This window comes from Pongo abelii, chromosome 18 (genome assembly GCF_028885655.2).
Source record: "Pongo abelii isolate AG06213 chromosome 18, NHGRI_mPonAbe1-v2.0_pri, whole genome shotgun sequence".
In the NCBI taxonomy this organism is placed as follows: domain Eukaryota; kingdom Metazoa; phylum Chordata; class Mammalia; order Primates; family Hominidae; genus Pongo; species Pongo abelii.
The window spans coordinates 51495716-51517330 of record NC_072003.2 but is presented as its reverse complement, the minus strand read 5'-3'; the positions used below and the strand labels follow the sequence as shown (position 1 = coordinate 51517330).

Below are 21615 nucleotides of genomic sequence, written 5' to 3'. Positions count from 1 at the left end.
CGTCATGATAATGACAAATAATTTAAGATAGGCTGAATATATTTCTTTTGTCTAAATAAAATGCTCTGCTGTCAGTTTGTCTCCTTTGCCTCCACTCTCCATCCCCCATTAAGAAAAACGCTAAAGAAAATGTGCTACACAAAAGTCAGATTACAGCAAAGTCTAGGGTAATTGGCTCATACTCCAGTTCAGTTCCCATAGTTTCTGTGCATGTACCTTTTTTTAAACATCTACAGTATGTGGAGATATAAAATGAGTCCATTTACAGTGACACATTTAGCTCTAAGATGTGTTATCCTAGCCAATATGTTCATAGATGAACTGCCTTTTTGTAAAGTGTGTTTTCTTTATTACTGTGAAAAAGAGGTTTGGGGCCCAGCATGAGGAACTGGGATACAGTGAGATTCATCCTGGGCACATGCTCTGTGGGCATGGAGGATGCATTCTGTCCAGTCAAAGTGCAGCATTCCCTGTGGTGGTGTGCTCCTGGTGAATCTATCCCGGGTCCAGTTCCAGACTGCTTTGCAGCCAAGCTTCTTCTTTGGCAGGCTTTGCCAGTGCTTTGTCATGGGGGAAGGAGGGTGGGATGTGAGCTCTGCATTGGGTCCTAGGTGAGAACCATGCCATTAGTGACAAAGATCTGTGCTGAGGAATGTTAACTGGAGTGAGAAGCAACTGATTAAAATAAAAGATTGAAGAGCCAACGGACTAGAGGAACTCCCTGCTCCTCCCTACTACACTGCATGAATACCCTGGCTCTGAGGACCCTCCGACAGGACTGGGCACCACTGGTCCTTCAGGCAGACCTAACTGCATGCCCGTTCCTGCCTGCATCCTTACCAACTGGCATTTCCCACAGAAGAGAGTCAAAACCATTCCAACCCTGTGAGGACAAGCTCAAGTGTCACTGCCTCCAGGGAGTCTTCACCAGTACCTCTTTCCTGGCTCATTGGTCCTGAATTCCTCTAGCCTGCTGCTTCCTCTAGCCTGGGATCATGGGTGGTGGTCTGGGATCTCTGTAGGTAGCACATGAACAAGGGATTAAACAATGTCTTACCGTGAGGAAGTCACTGCCTTTCGATTCTCTTTCAATTCTTATCTTTAAGGCAAGGGAAAAAGTTCAAGTTTGGGGCTAATATGTCTTTACTAACTCTCTGATGCTTGCTAGTCATTTTTTCTTAGTAAAGAGAGAGCAGGCCTTGGGCTTAGAGGCTTGGCAGCAGTATCTATCTGGAATTTAATAAGATTGTTTTATTTTTCAGATACTTTTTATTTGTGACAGAGATACCAGCGTTCCATTTATGTTTGTGACACAGATCTTCCTTTAAAAATAAATGTACTTAAGTAGAAAGGGGAGTTAAGGGGAAATGCTAAGTGATAGGAGAGGAGTTAGGAAAATAGAGCAAACACTGTGAATAACAAAAGTTTAATCAACACAGATCTAGATAGTTCTCATGCCCTGATGCACAGATAGGCAGGTCTCCACATTCATAGACAACCGAGTCCCGAAAGGTATGTGAGAGAAATACGTGCAATAGGCAGACTTATTATGAAAGCTGACAAAATTACATTTCCAGAGTCCAGTATCTATTCTTTAATTGTTTTCCTTTATATTTGAACTCCTAGTCAACTGTGGTCCAAAGAACATTCAACTGAGGAGGGAGGCTTGCTAATTTTCCCTCATCTAGTGACGCCCATGCTTGAGCTTCATGAAATTTAAGAGAATTATTATTATATAGTTATATAATCATTTCATGTACTATCTTTTCCTTCTTCTTTACTTTCATTTTTTAAAAGCAGAAAACAATAAAATGGCCATCAACTGCATGAACACTGCTCTAAAAAGATAACAGTAAGACCGAACCTGAACTGTTGGCTACCTGGCCATGCCATATTAATAGCTTACAAGGATCAGATATAGAAATATCAATCACAGGTGGTGTAGAGGTGTCCATGTACAGAGCACAGCATTGTATATTAAAAGGATGTTGAGCTTTTATAATTATTGCTGTGGTTTTATACAGTGTAATAAGCCCATGATAAACAGGAGCTCATATTTGATCTTAATGAAGTGCTATTTTATATTACTTATTGATTTATGTTTCTCCCCCAACAAAGTTTTAACCTTCTGAGACTTAGAGACTCATCTAAATGGTTTGACCCCCAGACCCTCTTTGCAGGGTGCAGGAGGATGTGTATGCTCTTAACCTTTACGGCAAATGTCCTCTTTTGGATGGGGTATTGCAATTTTCTTTTAGAGGATCACACTTAGTCCAGTTCAGTGTAGTTTAGAAGGGGCTGACTTCATCTCTGGTTCCATGGGTGGACACTTGATCCACTCTGGTTAAGCAAAATACTGCATCAGTTTAACTGATTTGTGAATGGGTACATGATCCAAGCTGGACCAATAAGAGCCCTACCTAGAGTTTTGCTTGAATTGTTAGGATAAAGGAATTTTCTTCCTGAAGCACCAGGGTTATTTTCTGGAGAAATCATGACCAGGAGTGAAGCCAATGCATACAAAAGCAGAGCCGTGAGTAATAAAGAAAGCCTGGATAACTCTGTTTTGCTCTAGTTCAAGCCGTTTCTGAAAGTATTACTCTAGAACTTTTCAGTGATATAAATCAACAAATTCCCCCTCCACCTTTTTAGGTTTAAGTTAGTTTCGTTGAGTTTTTGCATTTTGTTGTGGAAGAGTCCTCACTAATATATCTCTTCTTCCCACAAGTACAGTGCCAGGCATGTGATGTGTACTTGGTAAATATGTGTTGATTTGAGTGCTGCCAGTTCCCCTATACTTAGAGAACAGGATGGTGTAATCTTTTTTTTTAATATACTTTAAGTTCTGGGATACATGTGCAGAACATGCAGGTTTGTTACATAGGTATACATGTGCCATGGTGGTTTGCTGCACCCATCAACCTGTCATCTACATTAGGTATTTCTCCTAATGCTATCCTCCTAGCCCCCAACCCCGTGACAGGCCCCGTGTTGTGATATTCCCCTCCTTGTGTCCATGTGTCCTCATTGTTCAACTCCCACTTATGAGTGAGAATATGTGGTGTTTGATTTCCTGTTCATGTGTTAGTCTGCTAAGAATGATGGTTTCCAGTTTCATCCATGTCCCTGCAAAGGACACAAACTCACAGGATGGTGTAATCTAAATGGCACTGGAATATGAGTCTAAAGATTTAAATCATTGTCTCATTCAGCATGTTTACTGAGTATTTCCTTAGTGCCAGGCACTGTTCTAGCTTCTGGGAATATTATTGTGAGCAAATAAAGTCCCATTTTAATGGAAAGAATATTCAAATAGAAGAATATATAATATGTCAGGTGGTGATATATTATATGCAGCTATGAACAAAGACTTGCTACCAAGTAGGTGTGGAGACTTTGAGTGAGCCACTTTATCATTCTGAGTTTCAGTTTTCTCTTATATAAAAAGAAGAGTTGGAGTTGCAATTCTCTCTCTCTCTTTCTCTTTTTTTCCCCCAGGAACACAACCACCACCCACATGAACAATATTTCCATTTCTTAACACACTTTTATATACCTTAATCCTGAAGCACACCTGAAAATATATTTGTTGGTAGCTGATATTTCCAGGAAATTTTATTTTTTCCTGTGTTTATTGGTAAATTTCTCTTTGTACAATTTTGAGATCTATGAATCTGTTCTTGTTCAGGTTTCCCAGAAATGAGCTGGATTCCCATGGGGTTTTGGGGCTGCCTCAACTAGCTGAATTCCCCTGAGGTCTTCACCTGAGAATGCTGAGTCTACCTGTTCTGTCTGCAAGTTATTCCTGAAATCAATGACAGTCGGTCACTCAGTCACCTTTCATTTGGTGAAAAGCTTCTGTTATCTCTGAACCTTGGCTAAGTTGAGACATCCTTTTCCCCCCACACAGCTCCTCAGTTAATCACTTTACTTATCACTATCTCTGGTCTTGCCTGCCTCTTCCTATAAGTTTTCAGAGTCCTCAGAACTTCTCTCCCAGTGGAAATGGTCTCAGTAGCACTACTGCTGCTGCCTTTTAAAGTGATACCATAAATAAAATTTGGCTCTGAAGAATGAATCACATCCTGTGCTTCTCAAGTGATGTTTGTAGACCTTATTTCTATATGTGTATATTATTTGAAAAAATATTTATTGAGTTTATACTGTGTGCCTGTGGATGCTGCATTGCTGTGTTTCCTCCAAATCCCTTGTTCTTCTCTCCAGTAGGAGTAGGAGAGAATTAAATTTGCTTTTGGGCAACCACCTTCTTATTCTCATCACACTTACTGTTCTTTCCATTTTGCATAATACTTGCATGCTTAGCCCACCACTCCTTATTCCTATATCTCATCACAGCTAGAGGTCCAATGCCTCCTTTCCACACAATTCCCAGGATGTCTTCCAGACCACTAAGACATCAGGTTCTTGGAAAAACATATCCTTTAGTTTTTTCTAAAAGCCTTTTGGAAGATGACTGTGAGTCCTTTGGGAGGGATTCCTCAAGAGGTGATTTTGATCTTGGGCATATGGTATACCCTTCATAAACCCTTCCTGGGCATTCTGCTCATAGTATTAGCTTATTTCAGGCTGAAAGCCCTGGAATGGTGTGCTGAAGGGATTCATCCTCCACTTATCCCCCACCTACCATGACATTGGTAGGCTGTAGTTTGGGAATCTCCAGCAGCGACAGCATAGTTTGTATAATCCTAGGCAACCCTATTTTAATTCCATCCTGCTGATTAAGTCACATGGCCTCCACCATGTTTGTCTCTGAAATGCATGTCAGAATCACTGCCCTGGTTCCATGACCATGCTATTTTGTGCCATTTCTCCTAAGGAGGGAGGCTGCACCTGATTTTTCTTAATCTTCCCAGCACCTTCTCACTGCTTTGCATGCAGAGAGTGCCCAGTGAATGTTTTCACAATTGGATTTTGAATCAGTTACTTGGATAGCTGTTGACAATATCCCAGCTTCTTGATAAAGTAAAACCGTATGTTAGTCATTGAATTTCTATCAAAGGCATTGCAAACTGGTTATTGATTTTCTTTTATAAAAAAGAGAAATAAATCTACCATTTGATACTTACTCTGGCACTAAAATGTGAGCTAGGGCAGTTAGCTATAACTCAAAAGTCACATGAAGCACTTATTAAATTAAAAATAAAAATAAGAGAATAAACATCAGATCGGGATTTAGTTAACTTTAAACAATAGCTAAAAATAAGAGAATAAACATCAGATCGGGATTTAGTTAACTTTAAACAATAGCTAACTGCACAATCTTGAGAAAGTCTGGAGCCCTCTCCATAATTTGGGGGAGGTTTTTTGTTTGCTTATTTGTTTGTTTGAGATGGAGTCTCACTCTGTCATCCAAGCTGGAGTGCAGTGGCACGATCTTGGCTCACTGCAACTTCCGCTTCTTGGGTTCAAGCAATTCTCCTGCCCCAGCCTCCCTACTAGCTGGGAATACAGGCACCCATCACCATGCCCAGCTAATCTTTGTATTTTAGTAGAGACAGGAGTTTTATCATGTTAGCCAGGCTGGTTTTGAACTCCTGACCTCGAGTGATTCACCCGCCTTGGCCTCCCAAAGTGCTGGGATTACAGGCATGAGCCACTACCCACGGCCAATTTTTTGGGGTTAACTCCTTATGTTTCTCCCTCTTTCTCCATTGCTCATTCACATAGGCTACCTTAGAGCTGTCCTACTCTGTGTCAATGTCAGCATGAAGCTCAGTTTCTTCACTGTTTCCACCAAAATTCATGTACACACAGCCATTTTGTGACTTTTGTAACATGAAAGAACTGGGATAGGTGAGAGAGAGAGTGCTTGGAGAGCATACATTTGTCTGTCTTGCTGGATATACCCATCTTCTTTCCTTTTATTTTTTTCCTCCCTCCTTCAGTGGAGAAACCAGTTAATTCTCCCCCTTGTTTCACAACCAACTCTTCCACCTACATGTGTGCCCTCTTCAATCCAGATCATTTTTCTGAACAGTCCACTTCCTAAGAGTACTGATATCATAAAAGTGTCCCCATCTTATGATGCAGAAAATTAGTCTCCCATATTTAATATGGGCTTCAAGTGAAGTTGCTCCCATCTGAAACTCCACTTCTCTAAAGGACAGTACACTAGGAATGGGGTGAAACTTGCAGTTGGAGTGAAACACTAAAAAACCAAAAAGCTGGAGGAACTGATCTTCAGCACCCAAGCTCCAAAAAAAAAGCTACGCGACAGCTCCTTCCCTTCACTTCTGCTTCCGCAGGGCAAGACCTGAGAAACCTCTGGAGACGTACAGCATGAAATCTAAAGAGCCACATGTCAACTGTGGGAGAGTTAAGTTCCTAGCCTGGGGCAAGTGCCTTATGATGGGGATGTCCCTTTACATCCCACCTGTGCATTGAGAAAGAAGTCAGAAGCTTTCCACGAAAGGTTATATAATGAGTCTCCATCAATGGCTCTATGGAATAGACTGTATTAAAACAAATTCAGTAACTGGATGCCCCATCTTTAACCACCAGAAAGGTCTTTTCCCTCCCAAATGGTAGTGTCCCAGTTCAGAAGGCTAACTGCCAGAAGTTTATTGTGTGCAAGTGTAGCAATTTCTAGTTTCCGCAGGATGAAAATTAGATGAAGGGTACTCGATAAATGCTTGCAAATTATGATGCTCTGGCAGCAGCAGTGCATATCCATGCTTGAGCCCACCATGGTACTGACTCGTGCTCTCCCAGTGGAAACCCAGCTACTCTGCCAACACTCCTTGCTGTGCAGCCTTCAAGGAGGGCTTCCTCTTAGCTGCAATGCAGCCTTGCAGTGGCTTGCTAGAAGTGTAGAGTGAGGCAGGCAAATAAATGGTGGAGAATCATCAACTTGGCCAAAGGAGTGTTGGTCCATGTGTTCCTTGGATTCTAGATGAAACCAAAAAGTATATTAGATCATGGAACCTCCAGGGCTATGGTCTCTAGACCAGGGATCAACAAGCAATGTGACCTGTGGGCCAAATCTGGGTATGGCCTGTTTTTGTACAGCCTGCAATCTAAGAATTATTTTTACATTTTTAAACAAACAAAGAATATGTGGCAAAATATGTAGGTGGTCTGCAAAGCCTAAAATATTTACTAACTGGCCCTTTAAATGAAAAGTTTGCCAACTCTGCTCTAGGTCAATAATATTCAATGTTGGATACACACTAGGATCACCCAGGGAATCTTTAAAAACAAAACAGCACAGATAAATAACTCTGCCTTTGAATAGGGGAGAACAAACTTTTCTTCTGTCCATATGCACACTCAACACAGAATACCTCTGTGACCAAACGTGTAGGGTCCACACCAATTCGCTATGGACACCAACTGGGTTTTCTATTATTCAATTCAATTCTGACACTTACCAGAGTTAGCAGCAGACCCCACAAGTTAAGAGCTCGATCCCACAAGACTGCTCCCACTTCAAATGTTGATAGAAAGTCCAGGTTGTCATGTGTGCTTCTTACCAATGACTGTAAACCAGAGGTTCATACCATTCCCTCCTTGGGTTTGACCTTTTGCTAGAATGGCTCACAGAACTCAGAGAAAGTTCATTTGCAACATTATTGCTTTAATATAAAGGATGCAACTTAGAAACAGCCAGATGGAAGAGATAAGTAGGGCAAGGTATGGAAAACGGGTGTGGAGCTTTCACACCCTCCTGGGCATGACCTCCATGTGGTCAGCAACCTGGAAGCTCTCTGAATCTCTTCTGTTAAGATTTTTTTTATGGAGGCTTCATTACATAGACATGATTGATGAAATCATTGCCCATTGTAAATTGAGTCAACTTCCAGCCACTTTCCCTTCCCTGGAGGTCACGGAGGTGGGTGGTGAAAGTTCCAACCCTCTAATCACACGGTTGGCTCCCCTGGCAACCAGCCCCGCATCCTTAGAAGTTTTCCAAAAGTCACCTCTTTAGCATAGACTCACCACTTAGGACATTCCAAGGACCTTAGGAGCTCTGTGCCAGGAATAGAGACCAAGAGCAAATATATATTTATTATAAATCACAATATCACAGCTCTAAACTAACCTACTGAATTAGGCTTTCCAAAATGTCATTTGCATTTTTGTAAACCTCCTCTCCAAGTAATTCTGATGTTTATCAGTGTTGAGACTGATGTATATGCTTTACTTTTAAAAAGATCCTCATTATAGACCTTTGCACTGTGCCCCATTTAGTGGAGTGTCAGGTCTACAGTGGATTAATCACAGCTTGTTTCAGCAGAAGGGATGTTTGAGGCAGGACTGATTAAGAGAAAGGCTCCAAGAAAGCTTTTACCTTTCCCAGGGAAAATCTGAAGAGTTACAACAAAGCTGACATTTATTGAGCACTATTGTATTTGCTAAACACTTTATGTACATTTTCACATTGATTCTTTCAGCAACTCTATAAAATAAATTATCACGAGGTAAATGAGGCTTAAGAAGGTTAAGTAATCCGTCCAAGATTACCTAGTTATTAAGTGGTAGATCTGGGATTTGAACCTGGGTATGCTGTACTGCCAGGCTGTCACTGAGCGAAACCTCCAACCTCCAGAACCTGGAGATCTGATAGACCATCTTGGGAGCCACGGGGCACAATGCATGAAATCCATTGGCTGATACTCTTGCTCTTAAAAAGGGCTTCAGATCTGGGGATCTGGGGCCTCCTGTCTTGGACAGGATCAATGGGGCAGGGGGCATCTGGATCTTGGCCCCTCACTCACCTGCAGTATTTCTCTGGTTTTGTAGGCTGTCATCCTTTCCAGGCCTAAAATGCCACACACAGAACTCTACCCCTTTAGACCTTAGGACATTGTAGAAAGCATGCACCTACCCACTGCAATGAAGGTTAGGCAAGCGTAAAGTATAACCCCAATGATGCCCTCTGGAGTTGTCCAATGCAGAGGCCCTGATATTGCTTAATTTTATGGAGGAAACTGAGCCTTAGTGAGATTCATGAACTTGCTCAAAGTTGCAGGGATTCTAAAGGGTGACGTCTGTCTAAGGCCCATCCTCCTTCTTTGATGTCATCACTGCCCTGACTGCTGCCAGTTCATGGACTCATCTGATTCCGAAGGGTCTCTTTTCCCTACTCTATCCATTTCATTGGAAAGTCACTGGGGGCTTTCCCAATAAAGGAACTGTCCAGTGATTCCTGTAGCCTCCTCGTGAGGTTTGGTATGAGCTGTCCTTTCTTCCATCTCTCAGTGGCCTGGTTCCTGTTGAAGATTTTTCCCCTTCAAGGAGGCCCAACTGCAGCCACATTGTCAATTGCTCACTGGTTACCATGGAAACAGGTCTCAAGAGGGACTGCTTTTCTCCCTCCCTGAATGAGGCATATAGGGCTTTGTGAGGGGCAGCACTTCCCCTTTCATGGCCAGGAGAAGGACTGGCCTTGGGTGATGAGGTTTATACTATTTTACCTAGGGACTCCCCCTCTTTGTCAGCATGACATTGCCAATTTCTCATTCTGGAGAACAACTGTTCTTACTTGGAGGACACATCCTCTCTTTTCTGATGGTTAAAAGGCTTTCTCTTTTACAAAATGATTATGATAGTAGAAACAATGGTTTAAAAGATATCATCACTTTAGTAAAGTAAAAAGTTTGTTGCCACACACAACAACATGGATACGTCTCAAAATTCTTATGATGGGTGAAAGAAGCCTTGCCAAAAAGAGCACATACTCTGTGATTCCATTTACATAAAATTTGAGAAAGTGCAAATTCGTCTAGAGTGAAAAAATCAGATCAATAGTTGCACAGGCTAAGGCGGAGGGAAGGATGGATTATAAAGGGGCACAAGGAAATTTTTTGGGGGGTAAAATGTCTTGATTGTGGTGATGCTTTCACAGGTGTATGCTTATTTCATGGACACAGGGAGTGTGACAACACACACTGGGGCCTGTTGGGGGTTGTGGGGAGGAATCGCATCAGGATAAATAGCTAATGTATGTAGGGCTTAATACCTAGGTGATGAGTTGATAGATGCAGCAAACCACCATGGCACACGTCTACCTATGTGACAAACCTGCATGTCCTGCCACATGTATCCTGGGACTTAAAATTAAATTAAAAATAAAACAAACCTATCACACGGTGCATGTTGAGTAGATGCAATTTAGTGTACTTCTGTTAGACCTCAATAAAGCTGAAACAAGGTAGCAATCTTTTGTTAGTTCTCAATTTTTATTTTTACTTTTTGCTTTTTAAAAAAGTTTTGTAGAGACAGGGTCTCACTATGTTGCCCAGGCTGGTTTCAAACTCCTGGCCTCAAGTGATCTTCCCGACTCAGCCTCCCAAAGTGCTGGGATTATAGGTGTGACCCACCAAGCCCAGGATACCAACGTCTAGCAAGCACAGGGCCCTGATGTAAACAGTTCTGGACACAATGATGAAGGAGGTGAAGTTTGCTTCTGTTGTCTTCTCTAGACTCAACCCCGACTCCCAGGATTCTCCATTACAGCAGAAGGAGATTCCATAACTAATTAGTGTTAAGATATCTGGAGACTTAATGGAGCCTGTCTCCTAAGAATATTTACATTTTACAAATAATTCCTGGGAGTAGTCATGTTCTATCTGGAAGCAGCAATCTTCAGTGGTGGAATTTTAAGTTGCAAGTTACCTAGTCTAAGTAGTACTTTGAGACTATATTTGATCGTCTTTGTCAAATGTGGGGATTGATGATTCCTTCTGCATTCCTGGGGCCTTTTGTTGTGTTTTGGCCTATTTATTATACTTACCATTTCTGTTTCCATAGTTATTATTCTGCCCAGAGTTTTTTATGTAAATATGTAGTCATAAACATAAATAAATGTCTAGGTAGTTATAAATATATATGTATGTGTATCTGTATGTATGTGTATGTGTGTGTATGTGTGTGTGTATATAAAATGGCATAGTATTTGAACACAATCTACATAAATTTTCCCCCATAATTTAAATCATCTCTGGATTAATTAGAATACCTAATACAATGTAAATGATATGTAAATAGATGTTATTCTGTATTTTTTATTAGCTTATATTTTTTATTGATTTTTAAAAGTACTTTTTATCCACAGTTTGTTGAATCAGAGGATGTGGAATCCACAGATATGGAGGGCCAACTGATTGTATGCACATACATATATATGCATTTATACATTTATTTATATTTATAACTACAGTTTTGACTCATGATGGCAAAATCTGAATGGATAAAGCATTGAGTAAAAATATCTTTGCAGGTTGTACATATTTGTTCAACATCAAAATAAACCTCATCACCTACTGTGCACTCAGAACTATTCTAGCAACTAGACATACAAACAAAAGTAAGACATAGTCGCTGGCTTGGAGGCATTAATAATGTAGTATGGAATGTAACTCAGTAAGTCGGTCATTGAAATGAAGTGGGATATACAGGCATCCTTGGAGATATTGTGGGTCCTAGTTCCAAGCCACTGTAACGAAGAAAATATTGTGATAAAATAAGTCACGCAAATATTTTTGGCTTCTCTGTGAGTATAAGTTATGTTTACGCCATGCTGTAGTCTACTACATGTGCAATAGTATATGTCTAAAAATATAAATACTTTAAAATACTTTATTGTTCAAAAATGCTAACTATCATCCGAGCCTTCAGTGAATCATGATCTTTCTGCTGGTGGAAATGTCTTGCTTCGATATTGATCACTGACTATTTAGGGTGGTGGTTGCTGAAGATTGGGGTAGCTGTGGCAAGTTTTAAAAATACAACAATAATAAAGTTTGCCATATGACTCTTCCTTTCACAAAAGATTTCTCTGTACCATGCAATGTTGTTTGAAAGCATTTTACCTACAGTAAAACTTCTTTTAAAATTCAAGTCAATCCTCTCAAACACTGCTACTTTTTTATTAACTAATGATGTAATATTATAAATCCTTTATTGTCATTTCAACAATATCCATAGCAGCTTCTATTTTATCTCATGATAAAACTTCTCACTCTTCCAAGTTTTATCATGAGATTACAGCAATTCATTCCCATCTTTAGGTTCCACTTCTAGTTCTACTTCTCTTGCTATTGCCACCACATCTGCAGTTACTTTCTCCACTGAAGTCTTGAGCCCCTCAAAGTCATCCATGAGGATTGGAATCAACCTGTTGCAAACACCTGCTAATGTTGATATTTTCACCTCCTTCCATGAATCATAACTGCTGTTAATGACATCTAGAATGGTGAATCCTTTCCACGGAGTTTTCAATTTACTTTGCCCAGATCCATAGAGGAATCACTATCTATGTATGGCAGCTGTAGCCTTATGAAATGTATTTCTAAAATAATAAAACCTGAAAGTCAAAATTGACTTGATGTATAGGCTCAGGGCATAGGGAAGCCCAAGGAGAGGGAGAGAGATGGGGAAATGGCTGGTCGGTAGAGTAGTCAGAACACACATAAAATTTATCAATTAAGTTCATTGTTTTATATGGGCGAGGTTTGTGGTGCCCCAAAACAATTAAAATAGTAACATCAAAGATCACTCATCACAGATCACCATAATGGTTATAATAATAATAAAAAGGTTTGAAATGTTGTGGTAATGAACAAAATGTGATATAGAGACATGTGTGATCATGTGCTGTTGAAAATATGGCACTGATAAACAACACAGAAAAACAATATCCACAAGGTGCGATAAGGTGAAGTGCAATGAAATGACATGTGCTTGTATGCTAAGATCTTAGTAAGTACAGGAAAACAGGACCTAGGGCAGCCATTGGGGTGTCAGCAAACAGCTCTGGAAAGAGGTAATAGCTATGCTAAATTCCAAGGAGCTGCGGAGTTAGTCAGCAGTGAGGTGAGAGAAGGACTCGCCTGGAAGTGGTTCTTTTGCGAGCCTGAAAGAATGCATTATTTTGGAATGTCAGCTGGGTCCTGGGAAGAGAACAACCTGAAGTGATATTTAGAAACTAGATTATGATTATGTGTTGTCGTATGGCCAGTGGGCAGCCTTTGTGAGGTTTCAAGCAGAGTAGTGCAGAAATCAAAATTTAAATTTAGAAATCATTTTGGCTATTGTAAAGCTGTTTATGTGCAGACAAGGTAGCAGTTGATAATCAGGTGAGGAGACTCCTGTGGCAGTCTAATGAAAGACAATGGTGCCCTGAACACTAGGATACTGGGGTAGGGATGGAGGCCAAGGATATATTTGAAAGGTACTAAGAAGGTAGAATCAACAGGACTAGATTCAGTGGATTGACTGGATATAATTGCGGGAACCATATAGAAGTGAAAGCTAGGAATGACGCCAAATGCTTGGCCTCATGTAACTTCGTGGTTAGTTAATGAAGGATGGGCTCAGGTTTATGTAAGGTTAGAGGAGATGATGAGTTCTACAAGGACTGTTGAGTTGGAGGCAGGAGAGACTCATCTAGAAATCAAGAAGGAGATCACATTTAGGCGTCTGGAACTCAGGAAGCAGGTTCAGCCTGTAAATACAGATTTAGCATATTGATGGAACTTGAAACCATCAGGAGAGGATGAAACAGTAAACACAAGTTGAATTAAATTCTCAGTGATAGGTTATTTTAGTCAAGACTTTGTCATATATCACAGGTGATTTTTTGTTTGCACAGCAAAGAAAGAAGTCAGTAATTAGTGGCAGGTATAACTGAGAACTATTCTTTTTTGACTGCAAAGATGGGCATGGCTATTGGGGATTGAAATGTGGTGTTTGGATTAGAGTTGCAAAAGTCCCAATCCATGAGTTTTTATCTGATTGTACACATTTAGGCTTTAAGAAAATGTTTCCTTGTCAATCTTCCCACTGCACTTGAGACACACCTCTATGAGAGGAGTCAATAACCTTGGCTGATATCATATATTTACATTATGCCCTTGTGCATTAAGCCCCTTGAGGCCAGGTACCAGCACGGCTTATTTAAGTTTTGGCATGCATTGAAAGATTGGTCTGCTAAACCCACTGCTTCCTCTCCACAGTTCCCATGTTGAGTTTCCTTGTAAATTACTCTTGACTCCCACATTGACTTTTGTGTATTCACGAGAGCAAATTTAAACGGAGAGGTATTTGTATTCAACTGAAAGAAGAATTCTACTTATTTTTTACATAAAGAAAAAATAATAATGGATTTTGTATAATGTGTTGAATGCTGAATTTATACGTGTGTCTTTGTTGCTTATTATAATCTAAACTACTGGACAGATGTTCCTGTTGGTTTTTGTACAAACGCTGAGGAGATCCCTTTTAATTTGGTCCATGGACTCTGTGATTTTCCTTAGCTTGCCAGACCAAATATTCATTCTCCATAATCACCCAGAAAAGTAACCAAAGGTCTCTTTGTTTCTGTCAAATGCTAAGATACACCAATCATATCAGAACGGTGTCCGTTTGTGTTCACATCTTAATTTTCAGCCAACTGTTTTTGTGTTTACAGTCTGCATTAATTAATTTAGGGCATCATGAAAATGGTTTGTGTTTGATGGGTGAGTTTCATAATGAGCAGAATTTCTGCATGGATTTCTTACTCATTTAACAGTTGAGAACATGCCATTATTTTATAAGCACTACTGATAAATCATCTGGCAAATACTTCTCAGCCGTTTAAAATAATTTTTATTTCCTATGATTTCAATTGTCTCCGCATTTTTCCTTGTAAATAGTTGAAGAGTAAGCACATTTTCAAAGAGCTGTAGGGAGGCTGAGATGCCAGTTGCATTTTAACGATATAGGGCATTATCGTTCTTACTGTAGCCAATTCTCTTTTAAATCATTGCAGTTTCTGCTCTAGCCTCCAGCTATAGAATTCTTTTCAAGCTGGCAGTGAACTTGGCAGGTTGCCAGAAGAAATATAAAGGTGTTTTGGTCCACCAAAGTATTTTGAGTGGTTCTTAGTGATACAGTTTTCTTCAGTACATCTGCAAAACATTTTTCTGAAGTGAATTTTCATGTGAAAAGCCTCCTTAATCATCACCAGTATTGTTTGTTTCAATGCAGTTATTTAAGTGCCCCCCTGGGTGCCTACAAAATAAACAAGGGAATCTTCTAAAGAGTTTTAAAAGTGGCAGGTGCTGAGGCTGTGCCCTATTCACTTAGTTTGCAATGACATTTTTGTGCTAATCTATAGACAAACAAGAGACAGGTGACACACCAAATCAAGAACAATGCACAAGAGAAGGTTTTAGCCAATGGGGTCAGCTCTAGATAAGATGCTTTTGAGGCAAACACATACAAGAAGTAACTGCTTTTTAACCCCCTTGCTGTTTGCATTCTGGCTGTAAAAATCTGATATTGAAACTTGAGATGTTAACTAAACCTTTTGATTTTTAAATAAAAACAAAAGATTCAAGATTAAAATGTCTATGTGTCTCAATTTCATGTGTATGTGTATGTTCACATATGTATATCCACTCACATAGACATATATTTGTATTTTAAAATATGAATACTATTGTTAAACATTAAAATGTGAAAATAACCATTTGTTTGCTATTTTGGCCGTGAATTCAATTCATGTATGTTATATTTTCACAACAAACCATGGTATTTGCATGCCAAACACCAACACACATGATGGAATTTAAGAAATAAATGATTAAACACATCCATATATTTTTGTCTTCTTTATTGATTGCCATATATATGTAAAAAATTTGTTTCTAGTGAACTTGTGTTAAAAGTTGGATTAGTCATTAATTTACAGATACTTGATAGGAAGTTGATTTTGTTAAGCTTTAATGCAGGCACATTATTAACCACCAGTCTCCTATTTCTTTTTTAAAGTAATCCTACTCATAAGTTGGTGAGCAAGTTTTATGGAAGTTTTTTTAAAGCTTTTTTTTGGTAAAAATTGTAAATAATACTGAATGCAAAAAAATAAAAAAACTATAAAAGCATCAAAATATTCCACTATGCTAAAGGGTAGAATTTTGAGGACATTTATACACTACTTAGGAAAAGCTGAAGATTTTGCATATTACCCTATAAAAAAAAAAAAGAATCAGACAATGGCATTTTATCCAGCCCTTTCTACTTTAAGAAGCCTTGGCAAGGTTCGTTTTGATTATCATGATCAAGAACAAGAAGTTCTCACTGTGCTGATGGTTAGATCTTTAGTATCACTACATTTCAAGCTTTGTATCTATTGTTTGAGCTCAGCTGCTTCTGTGAAAATCAGCCTTGTTTAACAAAAATGTATTATTTACCAAATGAAAATAGAAGGCAACATATACCTTCTTATAGCAAACATGGCAATCCTAGTATTTAGGAACCAAAGGAAATTTAGATATTAATGTTGTGATATTGGGAGCATACAAATGTCATTAGAATTGAATTGAGAATCCAAGAACCAAACAAAGCACTTCAACAGATTTGGGTTGAGATTTGTTTGTGATGTGGTAGAGTCCTCCGCTCCACTTAGAGATGACTACCGTTGATGGAGCAGCTGTGGAAGAGAGAGCCTGTTGCCGTCACTGGAAGGTTTATTATATTCTGAGAATTATCAGGAAACTCTCAACCAACTAGGTAATAAGGCAGTTGAGGGTGAGGTACTGTCCATTGGCCAGTCTGCATCAAGGCTGCAATGAAAGTCTTTAGCTTTAATACTTATGGCCTGCATTTTTCCTACTGAACACATTATGATCATTTTTCCTATCAAACAATGGCTCAGGATTTATCAAAACCACAAGCCTTCTGCTTGCCAGGTTTGCATCTTGGCCTTCAGAGTCAACTCTCAACCTTCATTGAAATACACTATTTCAATGCCTGCCAGAAATGGGAGTACACAGAATAGAAATTTAAAGAAATGACAACCTTTGAGTAAATAAAATGTTTAGGGAATACATTGTCTGAGAATAGGCTGTTCAGTTTAAATACACTGCAGGCTATTTTTCCTTATAAAAATGGGAACAATTACAATGAAATACAGATTATGTAGAGGATGTATAACTACCAAAAGGAGGTGATGCTTTTCATGAAGAGAAGCATGGATCCCTTTGGTACTTTGATGAAACTCTGTGTGTGCATGCACATTCACACACACATACTGACCACATACACATATAAATAAACACACATATATGATAGAACTTTAGAGGAAACAGAGACTCCATTGAAGTGAATCCATGGACTTCCCCGAGAACTGTGGACATACCTGGTTGAGGACTCTGTGTAAGAGCGTGCAAAATATTGCCAATCCAGAGTTTCTTTTGGAGGGGAGTGCTAAATATTGCTTTTGCATTATGACTACCGCATTATTTTGGTGGCCAGCACAGGGTGGAGGAAACCAAACACTCTTGAATTGTCTGTCAGTGTAACCAAGATAACTTGCATTTCCACACGGCTTTATATTTTTGAAACCACATTCCCATCTATAGCCTTGTACAGCAAAGTGCAAATACTGTAGCATTATCTCCACTTTACAGGAGAATACACAAATGTGGGAGTTAAGTGCCTGCCTGCAGACCAGAGATCCCTAACCTTGTACTCCTACAGCTCCATTGCTCTGGCAAGGGCTTTATTGGAACCTGAATCAAATCCTTGTCAATCTTGACTTTTCATTCTTGGTTTTCGAACACTTAAAGTAGGCCTATGGTTTTGGTCTAATCCATTTGTGTTCTTTCCTATGATCTTTGAGTAGATGATATCAATTTTAGATCTCTTAGGCAGGCCAATATTTGGAGAATTTATATTGCTAAAGAAAACACAACATTTTCACCCTGAATAAGACATGTGTCATTACCTAACCTTTATAGCATCCTTTATAAGTTGTCTTCAGAATCCCTCCAAAAATGAGCACGTAGTCCCTACCTACACTGGTTAGTCATTTTATTTCAGAATGCCCAATAAAAAAATGAAATCGAGAATGGTGGCAATTTTCCAGGTAACTCACATGAAATTAAGGAAAAACCCTCACAATTTCTCTTTGAAATATCCAAATAATGGAGACAAATCTGCCCCACATGCAGAGCCCTACAGTCTTTTCCTTGACATTGTTGCTAAGAACTGGTGTTTCTTTGTCTCTTTCATCAACATATGACAGAAGGGTGCTGTCAGAATGCTCATCAAAGATAACCACACCTGATATTTGTGCCATCTTTTTAACTTTGCAATCTGATTTTGCAACTATTTTCTCTTGCCCTTCTCATAATGCCTTTAAATGGTTACAACCATTTTATATGACAATCTTAGGCACTGAGAAGTTAGTTGTAGTTCAGTCTGTTGCTTTCACCCAACTATCTAGAAGGTGACTGCATACATATATGGTGCTGTGTCATCTATGGATATTTTCCCATTTGTAATTGCATTTCATCCTCATCTACGGAATCATTAAACAGGAAGCTGGAATCCAGTGTTACAGATCGAACAACTGAGGCTGAGAGACACAAGAAAAAAACTGAATGGGAACAGAACGCTTCTTAATCCCAACCTTTCCCATTGTGTTGGAATCACTGGTCCAGTTTACTGACATGATTGTTATGCTAGGGAAGGGCCAATGAAGTTTGTTCTTATTTTATACCTGTTTCTTCTGACCCTTCTGTGTCCTTGCAGGCAGCACCTCAATTTACTTTCAAGATTCAGGTAACCAATTTTCTTGCTGTTTGCTTAAGAGCACTCATTTTGAAGTACACGAAACTGGCTTAGACCTTTAGACAGATCCCCAGGGGATGACTTATGTGTGCAGTGGTGAAAGTCGATTTAACAAAACCATTAATTTGAGTTTCTGGGAATAAACAGTAGCTGTCACCCACCATCAGAAAATACACAGTGCTTTGTAATCCAAATTGCAAAGTGCCTGAGAAGATGACTGAATCAAGGAAAATAACTTTGGTGGTTGTTCAAGTCTGTGTATTGTTTTAACTTTCTGGCCAGGATGGTTCATTTCAGTGTGGTTTTCAGAAAACTGGATATTGGGTTGTGCCTGCCACATTTCATCAGTCATGCTGCATTACGTGCATTAGGAGGCCCTATAAATTCTTTTGGTCTTAGATTTACTGCAAGATGAGGCAGAAATCCATTTATGAATCCAAGGAAAGAGACTGTTAAAGATAGTCCCCCCTTCACCAGGGGAGACAGCACTTGCTTTTCTCTCACCATTCTTTTGCAACAATCCTTCTGCCAAACCTGGTCCCTCCCCCACAGTAAAAAGACTTACAACTCAAGTAAACTTAAACTCGAATAGTGAAAAATATTTCTCAAAGACTCATGGCTGGTTTTAAAATTGTCTTTGTTTTTTTCTTAAACAATTCACTGTAGGCAGCATTACTATGATAAGCATAAAAAACAGCTTCAACACCAGTGATCTGATGAGCCTGCCAGGGAACACTTACTGATATCCTCAGATGCTTGGAGTGTATGCTTCTGTACGAGGCATGTTCATTGACTTTCTGTTTTGAAATTATTTAAAAATATTTAATATAGAATGTTTCAAATGTACAGAAAAATAGCACGATATCTGACACCATCAACCAGACAAATCTAACAATGTGAACATTTTGCCATATTTTCTTCAGATTCCTTGTTTTTTATATAAACAACACAATTGTGTGTATATATGTATATATATACACGTATACGTGTGTATATATATACACATGTATACACATATGTATATAAACACACATATATGCACATATACATACATACGCATGTACATATACACATATAGATATAAGATTTTATTAAATATATGTAAATGTAATTGTCCAGAGATCACACTCAATAAAGTGATTATTATCAGACATACTGTATTGGGACGTGAAGCTTTCTGTTTATAATTGGAGCCCTAAACTTCTAATACAGTATGTCTGCTAATAATACTTTAAGAAGGAAAATCTCTTGTCAAACTCTCTAAATCTTTATATGTCTAAGAACATTTATTCTGGCCTCCTCTTTGAATAAAAATTTAAAGGCCGGGTGCGGTGGCTCACGCCTGTAATCTCAGCGCTTTGGGAGGCCGAGGCAGGCGGCTCACGAGGTCAGGAGACAGAGACCATCCTGGCTAACACAGTGAAACCCCGTCTCTACTAAAAATCTACACACACACAAAAATTAGCCGGGCCTGGTGGCGGGCGCCTGTAGTCCCAACTACTCAGGAGGCTGAGGCAGGAGAATGGCGTGAACCCAGGAGGCGGAGCTTGCAGTGAGCCGAGATCGCGCCACTGCACTCCAGCCTGAGCAACAGAGTGAGACTACGCCTCAAAAAAAAAAAAAAAGAAAAACAAAAAAGAGGTAATTGAAGGACAGAAAGAGTTCATAGAAAACAAATGTTTATCCAAATTAAAAATAGAATATAAACACTAAATAGCCAAACAGTGAAACAGTAAACTGATAACTTAACAAAAGACATTTCCTTAAAATACAGAGCAAAAAGGAGCAAAAATTAAAATTATGGATGAAAGAGAAGTTACACAGGATAAATCTAAGAGATGGGATGTCAAATGGGCGTTACAGAAAGAACAAACATAGATGGGAGGAAAAGTTAAAAAAAAAGTGATAATAGAACAAATGGATAAATCCCTCAAATGAAGAAATTCTTGAGTCTTTAAGTTAAAAGAGGACACCAAATGCCAGGCAGGGGCTTGGAAAACAAACACACAGAGACATATACTAGTGCTATTTTTGAATTATTAAGATATGTAGAGAGAAACCTACACAATTTCAGAAAAAAAGGGTATAGTATTTATTAAAGAAGGAGAATCAGTTGGGCATTGTATTATATATAATATAAAAATGTATGTATAATATACTTCTATAATATAAAATGTATAATATAATCATATATAATATAAAAATACTAGTAATAATAGAGTAGTAATTCCCAATTCTGGAGGAAAATGATTCTGACTTCAGCATTTTTGGATCCTCTCAAACTATTCTTCATGTGTAAGAACAAAAGAAAAGGATGATAATACAATAATGATTATAAAAATGAAGTTCAAGGAATGATGTTTAATTAAAGGATAATTTTGTTTAAGGTTGCAGGCAGAAGTGTGTAGAGATGCTGTTTAATTCTTGAAGGAGAAATATAAACTTGTTTATATTTGGTAATGTTAGAGTAGGTATCATTGGTTGTATGGGACAGACATGTACTGAATCTAGCTCAAGGAAGGAAGGATTATTTTAAGGATTTGATGGGCGAACTCAGAGTCACAGCCAATGCCATAGGAACTAGAAATCAGAAGAAATGAAAACCCCACTCACAGTTTCAGGAGCTAGTTGGTCCTGTTTCTCTCTCTTAGCATCTGTGTTCTGCCATAGTCCTGTTTTCTTGGCAGCCTCTCTTTGAGCTGGCTATATTTCTATGCACACAGCCCAACAGTGCCACGAGTCATGAGTCTACCAACTGGACACAGGTGACTGAACGACCACAGTCTCTTTGGCTCTTAATTCAAGTTTTCAGGAAAGAGAGCCAATGATTGCCTGGCCCTGGGTTATAGATCTGATCATGGATCAATTAGCTAGGATGGGGTGGGGTGGGATCATGAGGTACAACATGGCTAAGTGCTCCTGTCTCTGCACAGGGCATAAAAATAAGAGACGTTCTCACAAAAGAAGTGAGCTGATGGCAAAGAAACATGCCTAGCAAGGTGGAAAAATGTATGACTGGCCACTTGTAGC

The 21615-nt window shown here is 39.1% G+C and overlaps 1 long non-coding RNA gene across 1 annotated transcript; it reads right to left on the bottom strand.

The window, feature by feature from the left end:
- Positions 1-323: 323 nt before the first annotated feature.
- LOC112129427 (uncharacterized) lies at positions 324-21218 on the bottom strand. The gene is made up of 3 exons (XR_002911839.1): positions 21199-21218; positions 935-1016; positions 324-607 (listed from the first exon to the last, which is right to left on the bottom strand). It is a non-coding gene; the product is annotated as an uncharacterized LOC112129427 (long non-coding RNA).
- Positions 21219-21615: the final 397 nt, after the last annotated feature.